Raw genomic sequence first — 10865 nt, 5'->3', positions numbered from 1 at the left:
GTTTCTTTCAATGCCATTTGAGCTGCAGGGTGGTTTCTTGCTTATTCCAAATGATGTTGGAGGCTCTCTGATCATTTGTTCCAAGGTGCTAAGTGATTCAATGAATTTTTTGATTAGTGTAAAAGGGTGAAGCTTTATTGGTAATGCTGCATCCCCATCTGCATTTGCAAGTACTGTACAATCATTCAGTGACAACTGTAAGGATTGTCATTTATGTACAGTTAAATGACTAAAATAAGGATATCTTAGAAACTTGCTGTGCTTCTCTATGGATGGGGTGATGCTTGAAAACCGGAGTATAGCCACAACTTTTCTGGAAGTAAACTGGGGCCAAACTCGACCCTCCAGAGTAACCTCTCCATTGACTTAGGAACACTTGAGAATTCTCCTGCAGATGCTAATGACAGATAGATATTTATTGACCCCAAGGGAAATTGAAGAAAATTATATGGTATAAAAGTGTGGTCTTACTAATTCTGCCTTTGGGTGGCATGACCTGCAACCAGCAAGTGGGCTTTAAAATTGAGATAAATTACAGGGAATAAACTTTACAGTAACCTATGGTAATGGACTGAACATCTTTGTAACTCATGTTCTGTCACCACTACTATGCTTTTGCTTCTATTTAAAAAAAAAAAAAACAAAATGAGACATTAGTCTGTTTTTTTGTCTGTCTTCCACAATATCATGGTGCTTTTAGCCCCTGAAAACAGACTTTTAAAAACACTGGCTCAGTGTTGTAACATAGTTGGGTGACAACAGAGACTTTTTAAAAACAGACTCTGATGTGCTCATGCTTCTTACGAAGCCGTTCCCTGGTTGGGTCCTGCTCACTTTCCATGGCACTTATTTATGCTGCTAAACTGTGTGCATCTAAATTGAGCTTTGTACAGTGTTAATACTGCATACATGTGCAAAAGGCAAATAATATACTGATCAGTGCAGATTACAGGAAATCCTGTGGCCAGCGGCATTACTGTCCCTTCAAGGATTTCTACATATAGGAGTGTATGCCCAAAGTAGGCGAACATCTACATCATGCATGTTTTAGCTGTGGATGAAGATCGTTTTAGTTTAAAAATGCCATTTTTACATGAAAACATAGTGTGAATGTAGCCTCTGCGGCAGAATTTTGAAGATAATTACATATTGCAAAGGAAGCCAACTTAAATAAGGCATGTGAATTGTACATTACATTTGATCTATGCCAGAAATTAAGTTCATGTTCTCCCCGTGTCTGTGTGGGTTTCCTCCCACGGTCCAAAGACATGTAGGTTAGTGTGTGTGTGCCCTGCGGTGGGCTGGCACCCTGCCCAGGGTTTATTCCTGCCTTGCGCCCTGTGTTGGCTGGGATTGGCTCCAGCAGACCCCTGTGGTTAGGATGTAGCGGGTTGGAGGATGGATGGATGGATGGATGGGTTTCTTTTCTAGTTTGCATCCATATGTTGTATTCAGCCTGTATCCTTTGATCCATTTTCTAACAAAAGTATCAAACACAGGCTTAGTGCACAACTGAAGATTTCTAAAACAGTATTTATAGTAATTTATAGTAGAGAAAAGCCAAGCAAAATGACACCTTTTATTGGCTAACTAAAAAGATTACAATATGCAAGCTTTCGAGGCAACTCAGGCCCCATCTTCAGGCAAGAAGTTGCCTCGAAAGCTTGCATATTGCAATCTTTTTAGTTCGCCAATAAAAGGTGTCATTTTGCTTGGCTTTTCTCTACATTCATAATGGCTAACACGGTACAACAACCTATATTTATAGTAGTATTTTTATTTAGTGTAATGACAAAAAAAATTCTGTGGTCTCCGAATTTGAAAATATTTTTCTGACAGCAAAAATTCTACAAATGAGGTGCTGGTCTAGAACAATTCATGATATCCTTAAGCAGTCCAAGGGCTGATTTGTCTTGTAAGTTTGATTTCTAATGAATAAAGGTGCCAATATTTTTAAATGATATCAATTTCATTAAGTCTCTTAATCCAGCTGCAGTGTCTTGTAGACTCATTTTCAGTTGCACAGGACCTTTTTCTATTACACATTGTATGAGGAGACAGTAATGTGCTGTGCCTCTAACACCTCTATGTATATACAGTACTGTCAATGTAGAGAGAAATAGAGAGAGATCTTTATTGTCATTGTCACTTTTACAAAGGAGCAACGAAATTGAAGGTGCAGTCGACTCTGTGTAAGGCATAAGAGTTAAAAAGACAAGAAGAGAGAAAATAATAACAAACCGAATAGTAATAAAAGTACTATACAAAATATACAAATTGCACTTGTTGACTTAAGGTCTATACTGTATTGCACATTGGGAGAGAATGATATGGAGCAGTTTTATTCTCAGTTCAGGGCCATGATTGCTTTTGGATAAAATCTGTTTTTAGGGTGGTTTATCCTGGTTTTCATTGCTCTGTATCTGTTGCCTGATGGCAAAAGCTGGACGAGGCATTGACCGAGATGTGATGAATCCTGTGACTCATTGCATCTAGTTTCATTGTGGCAATACAAAAAACGTTTTGATGAAACAATTTCACTTTCTGCAATTTGGAATGCAAGGAAAGTTGCTGTTGCATGGAAAACTTCCCTAAATCATATGCCTGATCTTGGAAGCTAAACATACTTGGGATCGCTCAGTACTTGGATGGGAACCCCAAGTGATGTAAGCCTTTTTCCTCTTTTCTAAGTCGCTTTGGTTAAAAGCATCTGCCAAGCAAATAAATATAAATAATAATAAAATGAAAAAGTTTGTGTGCCACATGACTATTTGTTAACTACTCAGGGTAAAACCTTGGTTTTAATTGAAACCTGATGACCTGAAATGTTCTCTAAATTCTAAACAATTTTAGGTGACAGCAATCTTGGCGAAGTGACCTGTGGCTGTGTGTTTATTATGGTAAATTGAGCACAACACCAAGCGGCATCTGCTTAGCATCAAGCTGCTGAAGCACCTACACAGGCAAGATGTCATCCTGGCTGTAGCCCGATATGTTCTTGAAATTCAAAAAATTTCAGATTGTGGCAATCCTATCTATTGATAATCTCCCAGGACACAATACAATACATACATGTTGTAGACTTCATGACCAAGTACAAGAAATGATGTTTAGTGATCACTGCACTTTGTTGTCCTTTACTGATATTTAATAAAGTGACCTGTGGTGGTGACAAAGTGTTTGCGAAACCAAATTAATATCACCAAATTGACAGAAAGAAATATGAGCAGCGACAATGGCCGAGTGTCAAGAAATCGCAAAAGGTGATTTAGAGATGAAGAAGTTGAAAGAGTAAGATGACAAGGTGCTGAACTATACTGACATAACGTAGTATCTGGAATGTGGAGCAATAAAGCAGTTGGTTAATAGGCATGTAAGAAGTCTAAGAACTACAGAACTTACGAACAACAGAGTGAGAGAAGATTGTCAATAGTCAAAACTTATGATCACATGAAAGCATTGCCTTCTTATAGTTACAATGTTTCTTTGAAGTTCAAAAATTAGGAAAGTTACCTGAAGTGTTATGATCAATAACAAGTTGTATTTTTTCATGGTGAAATCAAAAGAATTCGTTGCCAATACTGAAAGGTTCTGCTTGCTTGAGATGAGCCACCAGAAACAATAAATTACAATGCAACTTCCAGAGGAACCGAAAGAAGTGACTACAGTATTTAGAAAACACAACAAATATAAATAACTCATCTTTAACTTGTTTTTAATTTGAATTTAATTGTATGTGTTTCACTTTAAGTGGTTTTATCTTTTCATGCGTCTAAACAGTTGTTTTTGCACAACTCCTACCTCTCTCTTTATCGAACCAGTATAATTCAGAACAGTTTCACAGATGGGAAATACCTTTACAGCAGCGCAAAGTACAAGATAGCAATCTGCCCTTGACACATCCACAATCACAGTAGAACCAACCGAGAATCAATAATTGACCAAACTTGCTCATCTATGGTGGACAAAACGTGACATTTTCGGAACATACACTCCTGCTGCACATTTTTTCCCGGGAATACGGAATTCGCAAGTACGGTAAACTACATTAAATACGCTTGACTGAACGACTGCATTTTTATAATGTTTTTATACGTAGGGGACGACGTTTACAGCGCGGGTACCGAAAACCGTTAAATGCACAATCACACACATGCTGACTTTTTAAAACGAATCTGGACAAAACGTGACATTTTCGGAACATACACTCCTGCTGCACATTTTTTCCCGGGAATACGGAATTCGCAAGTACGGTAAACTACATTAAATACGCTTGACTGAACGACTGCATTTTTATAATGTTTTTATACGTAGGGGACGACGTTTACAGCGCGGGTACCGAAAACCGTTAAATGCACAATCACACACATGCTGACTTTTTAAAACGAATCTCTTAAAAACGTGTTAATAATCTGATTTTAAACATCTCGATCCACATATCTTAACTTCACGATCACAAAATGGGGACACAAACCCACCCCGGCCTCTGAATATCGGCCTGACAAAGTCACGCGAGAAGGAATACGTGAGTCACAGCGGAAACGGCGAACATTACTTCCGTTTGCTGAAAGAAGGCCTTGTCATAGTACGTGAAAAAAAAGAATTATGTTGGAGAATGCATTACAATGAAACATGTCAACTGGTGTGATGCATTAGGCAGCGAGTTAAAATTAATTTTTTGAAAGTGATGTGTTAGAAGCAGGAAAAATGAGAAGGGTCCAGCAACGGACAGCTAGAAAACTAATAACGAAGTAAAGGTGTGCTATTTTATTTTGACAACTGTTCTGTTGCGATTGGGGTGATATTAATTACAGGTGGGAACTTTTATTTTGACAGCAAGTTTTAAGCTGGTGATGTCATTTGTTTGCACTCAGATTTTGATTGGGTCACTAAAGGAGCGCGGGGCGTGGAGTGTGTCTGCACATATTTGGAAAAATGGGCAAGTGTAAGGATTTGAGCGACTTTGACAAGTGCCAAATTGTAATGGCTGGTCGACAGGGACCGAGATTCTTTGAAACTGTGAGTTTTGTGGCGTGTTTCACGTATGCAGTGGTTTAGTACCCACCAAAATTGGTTCAAAGAAGGGAAACCAGTGAATCGGTGATTTGGCCATTGGCGCCCAAATCTCATTGATGCGTGTGGGAAGCGAAGGGTAGCCTGTCTGGTACAAACCTACAGAAGAGCCAGCGTAGCACAAATGACTTAAAATCGTAATGTTGGCCATGGGGGAAAGGAGTCGGAACTCTCAAAGCATAGCATTTTGCTGCGTAGCTAACCGGTCAGAGTGCCCATGCTGACCCATGTCTACCAATGAAAGCGTCAACAACGGGTAGGTGAGCGTCAGAACTGGACCATGAAGCATTGGAAGAAGGTGTCCTGGACTATTGAATCCCGTTTTCTGAGGGTATGGCAAGATGGCGACCAGTGAGGACTTGAATTATGAATGTACGTACATGTGTGTACAGGGACTTCTTAATCCAGATAACGGATGTAACACTGTTAAGATATAACATTGTGTAGATGAGTATATTTTCGTTGTTGATAGATTTTTTTTAAATTATTATTTTGTTTTAAAACATGTATGTTACCAATAACACTGAATCAAACTGAATTACATAAGCGACACACTACAGTCCCAGTTGAGGATTTACAGTTGTATGGGCTATGTTAAATTATTATAACAGCAGTGGCAATTGCATCCAGTAAAAAGAGAGCTAATGATAAAATTAAGAACACAATCATATTAGAAAGCTGGAAGAACAGAATGAAATTACAAAGAATACTGAAGACCTTTCGTACGCACAGCAGTCACTCAGTTTTGAGTAATCAACACCATCACCAGGCTTTGCCCCAGAAATGCTGTCAAAGAGTCTTCAGATGCGAAAGATGAAAACAAATCCTGATATTTCCCTGAAAGAGTTACAGTAAAATATTATTGAAATTCAGGGTATTAAACCTGATAACTTAGAGGGTACTCTTAAATCCAGTACCTTGGAACATTGACTGCTCTCAGAGAGTTGCATAATCTTAAAGACAACATAAAAAAGATTAAATCATGCAACACAAAAAAGAAGTGAATTAATGAGATTGATCAAAAGATGTCTACATTGGTGTGATATAAGCAGAGATAAAATGTGCAGCTTTAGGATGTAACCAAAAAAAGCATTAGAGGAAATTAAGAAGAAATTAATGGAATCTATAGTGAAGCTGTTGCCAAAGCCAAACACAATTTACACGTAGAAATCAACATTTGAAAGATAAAGAGCACAAGAAACTCTCTACACCCTAAGCCATGACTGATCAACAGCAGAACAATGAGGGTCAGTGTTTGATAGGAAGCCCATAAGGCAAAGAAGATGTAACTACTATGAACAATGACATTCATCTAGGAGTATACCTCAGTACTGCAGATTGATCAACCAAGATGTTTATTATGGTTTAAACTATGATTTATTATCAATAAATAACACACAAACTATCTACATACAAAAATGTCTCAACAAGAAAATGAAAGGTTTTCAGTGAAATAATTGCAGTTACTTATAGTTGCTCAAATTAACAAGGTATGTAACAATGCAAATGTGCAAATACATTTTGATACAAACATTACAGTAATATAAGCTTACTATGTACTGTATATTATTAATATAACAATAATAGTTTACTAATAATACATGAATATATTGTTGTATTATCGCTACAATGAGAGCTGGATGAGCCAGCAAAACTGACAATCATATGTATGTGTAACAAAATGGCCAGCTTGTTTTCTTTTTCTTGGATAAAGCAGCAGCAGTAGTCATATGTCGGTATGGTATTTGTGTTGTGTCCTGGTAAAGTCTTTGGAGATGAAATCCTGAAGTAGTGGATCAATCAATCAATAAGTCAACATTTATTTATATAGCACATTTTCATATAAAAAATGTAGCTCAAAGTGCTTTACAAAATGAATAGAAAAATAGAAGACACAATAAAAAATAAACATAAGTCAACATTAATTAACATAGAAAAAGTAAGGTCCGGTGGACAGAAAAAACAAAAAAAAAAAACTCCAAAGGCTGGAGAAAAAAAAATAAAATGGATTCAAACCTCTGTTATGGTACTTAAACTGTCTGAGCTCCAATTGGAAATAACAATAGAAATGTAACCAGTTGCATCTCAGCTGTTGTAAGCTGCCTTGGATAAATTAACAACAGCCAAACAAATGAATTAAATATAAAATATTATTTTATGTATCCAAGGCACTGTAGGTGACCCCATTTCTTCATAGACCTATTCTTGACAATGCTTGTACTACAAGCTTGGCAGTCCTGTCTATGCCTCAGGATCACATGGTGTCTTTAAGCACCAATGAGATGGTTTGTGATCCTCCTGGAAAAAAAAAACAGTTTGGAAGCGTTTGCTCTGTAAATTCCATTCTGCATCAATGTAGTGCATGTTAAGAGTTATGCATGTCTCTGATATCCAACTTGAGCATAAATCTGTGGTAGTGGAAAAGTCTTTCATTGCAGCCACCAACTTTGCCCAACATCCATTATAAAGCTATGGCAGCACAGTGTGATAAAAATGTTTTCAGCCAGGAGGTTGGCACCTTGATTTGAGGACTTTCTAAAATTTCCTGAATTCCTCTTTTAAGACAACACTCATTGACATGTCTTTCAGCCATTACGTTTGTGAATGCATTCATGATTTTCTGGTGCTTTTTAAATTCTTGTTAATATGGGGTCATGGCTGCAAATGTTAACACAATGAACTGTTGTCTAGGTGCAGTTCCTCTGCTTGAATGCTTGCTAGCCACATCATGTGTGTTTTTTTGGACAATTATTCAGTAGGATAGTATCTTTTGATATGCTGTATTATCATTTTTTGCAGGTACTTGGTAGTGGCAAACCTTGCGTACCGAGTTTATTTGTGCTTGGTTTGATTTTTGATAGCTAAACCACTACAAAAAGTTTGACGATTTGTGTAATTCTTTGGTATTTTCTCTCCTTCTGCAGCTAACACATTTTGCTCCACAGCTTTACTTGCCAGGTGATTGTCTTTATACGATGGTCCACGTTGTTAATAATTTCTGCATGTTTAATACATAGAGATGTGCAATACTACAAAGTACAGTGAGACTGGCTGTTGTTCTGACATTTTGCCAATACTTCATGCTTCGTGATAAGCCTTGAGCCTTGTGTATTTCTGTAAAAATAAGATGGGTCGAAAATGTTTTATTGAATTTTATACCCTAACCTTATCATCGTTATTAAAAAGTAATCTCCCAGCACTAATAACTATGTAAAATACTTAAGTTTTTGTACAGGCAGCCATGTGGATGTCAGTTCATTTTTACAATTTATAGTAAAGTTCAAATAATAAAATACAGTTTTCTGTTCTAAAGTGAATGTTCTGCCAATGCAGATCATTTATTAGAGCTCAAGGGTGGGTAGCCACTTGAGCTATATATTTTAACAATAATAATCCTACGACTTTGTTGTTTTTCATGATATTCTCTTTATGTTCAACTAATGTAAGGGATATTCACAATACATTGAAACGTGGAGCACATTTTCTGTACTGTAAAAAAATATATTGCTTATTTTTATTTTCTTCAGGAGACACAGCAATGGGGTGATGACATTTGGTTAGTCACAGTGCAGGCGTTGCAATATTACGAGAAGGTTTTGGGGGAAATTATTAAATCATATTGTGATCTTTTAGGTCAATGGGTTATCCTTATAGTGAGGCTAAATAATCATTTTTTTTAAATTAGGAAATGTTTATGCATCAAGTATTAAAAGTACTAATAAGAGCGTTATTGAAGAAGAACCCCACACATTTTTCTAAATATAAAAATTATTTTAGGTGGGAATTTAACCTTGATGAGACAAGTGACAAGTACAACACGTCACCGTTTATTGTCCAACATTATTTTTCAAGTTTGCAAAGCTTCTGGAGTTTGTGATATATATAAAGAGCCCTTCAGTCTGCTATCAAACAGTTCACATGATGTACTGAAGATTTAACTGAGCAGTCCTGAATCGATTATTGGTTAATCTCTGACACTATAAAAGAAAAAGTTTAAAAGGTATGTATTGAACCTTCTACATTAACAGATCATAAAGCTATAAATCTTACTTCGGATTTAGAAATTGGTGTTCTAAATAATTATAAAAGCGACTGGAAATTTAATAATAAACTTTACAGAATACTGCATTTATCACATAGGAATCATGCATGCTCTCACCAAACTTTTTGCAAGTATTAGGAAATAATAATATTGGGATTAATAAAGTTTGAAATTAGACAACTTGCTATAAGAAGTGGTAAAGAAATTGTGAAAGAACACAAAAATAGTGGAAATTATTTTTTTAACTTAGTAAAATTGAAACGAAATTATTATTAATAAATAAAGAATAGAAGCTGCTGAAAATCAAAACCATAAACATATATCAAAACGTTAGACATATTTAAAAACCTTATGCAAGTAAATCATGTCCTATTAAGATTATATCTACCTTTATAGTCAACATAGGAAAACATGGTTCATGTATTGATGAACAGTTCCAGTTAAGTTGTGGGAATGGGATTTCAAATGAAGAGATAAAAAAATAGTATAAAGAAGTGTAAATGTAACCAATCTCCTGGGAATGATAATCTCAAATGTGATTTTTTTAAGGAGGTTCAAGATTTACTCACTGATTTTCTTTAAGGATACAATTAACTTATTTTACATTCTTCAGTGACAGAATTGAATTATTCTTAACCAAAAGCCAATTAAAGATCTTTAAAGTTTAGAAAATTGGAGGCATATTACAATTTTGAACAGTGATTACAAAATTCTTGTTTCAGTCTTTGCAGAAAAACTAAAACTTGGACTTGGCATGATAATTGATACTTCTAAGTCTGAGTTTGAGACTCATTTCTAACAATATTAGATTGATCTTGGGTTTAATTGACTATAATGATTACATTGAACAAGACAGTCTTAATCTTTTTGTTGATTTCTACAAAACATTTGATACTTTTATCTTGAGACTCCTCATTATTTTGATTTTGGTGATTATTTTCAACAAGTTGTCAAAACACTATTCAAAAATGCAAATAGTTCAGTTAAATTAGGCACAGGAACATCATATCATAAAGGTTTCACTTGGCTCATTAACTTCCCTAGGGCTGTCCTATCATCCCATTTTTATTTCTTGTAGTGAAACTAATTCTTCTCTTTCACATAAGTTATGACCCATTTAGGGGGAATGAAGATAAAAGGGAGGCAAATCAAATCCAAAAAGCTGTCAGATGGTACAGAGATATTTCTTCAAAGTCAGACAGTATCTAAAAAGCTGTGTTTAAGTTCTTTTTCTGGAGTGTCTGGTCTGACCCTAAATAAAAATAAATGAATTATTGACATTTAGGAATTGTCAAACTGAAAATATTTGTGAAATTCCAATGAAAAACACTATAATAGATCTAGAATTAAAACTCTTTCTTTGAATAGACAAATTATGCTAAATCGGAAGGTTTAGAGCGGAGTGGGGGCTCTGAGGCAAGGGATCTGCACTGGCAATCGGAAGGTTGCCGGTTCAATTCCCGTAAATGCCAAAAGGGACTCTGCTCTGTTGGGCCCTTGAGCAAGGCCCTTAACCTGCAATTACTGAGCGCTTTGAGTAGTGAGAAGAAGCGCTATATAAATGCAAAGAATTTATTTATTTATTTATAGTATGAAGATTGGTACACAAAGCAATTGCTCTGAATGTCTGTTATCAACAGCCTACACATTATTTAATTTTACACTGAGAAACAAACCCCACTATACAAAGAAAGACATAATATGTGCATCTATAAATAAGGGTGGGTTAAATGTCCTTGATTCTAAAACT

At 35.9% G+C, this 10865-nt stretch overlaps 1 protein-coding gene across 3 annotated transcripts in view; it reads left to right on the top strand.

Moving 5' to 3' along the window:
- Positions 1–4568: 4568 nt before the first annotated feature.
- Positions 4569–10865, top strand: part of znf143b (zinc finger protein 143b) — a 44050-nt gene continuing 37753 nt past the window's right edge. For 2 of the 3 annotated variants that reach the window (XM_039748125.1, XM_039748109.1), the window contains exon 1: positions 4569–5445. The gene's annotated coding sequence lies outside the window, so the exon portion shown is untranslated. The remainder of the gene's footprint in view (positions 5446–10865) is intronic. The other variant, XM_039748118.1, reaches the window with a different exon arrangement.

Source organism: Polypterus senegalus, chromosome 1 (genome assembly GCF_016835505.1).
Source record: "Polypterus senegalus isolate Bchr_013 chromosome 1, ASM1683550v1, whole genome shotgun sequence".
Taxonomy (NCBI): Eukaryota; Metazoa; Chordata; class Cladistia; order Polypteriformes; family Polypteridae; genus Polypterus; species Polypterus senegalus.
Note: the sequence above shows the minus strand (reverse complement) of the source record. Positions and strands in the feature narration are given on the sequence as shown.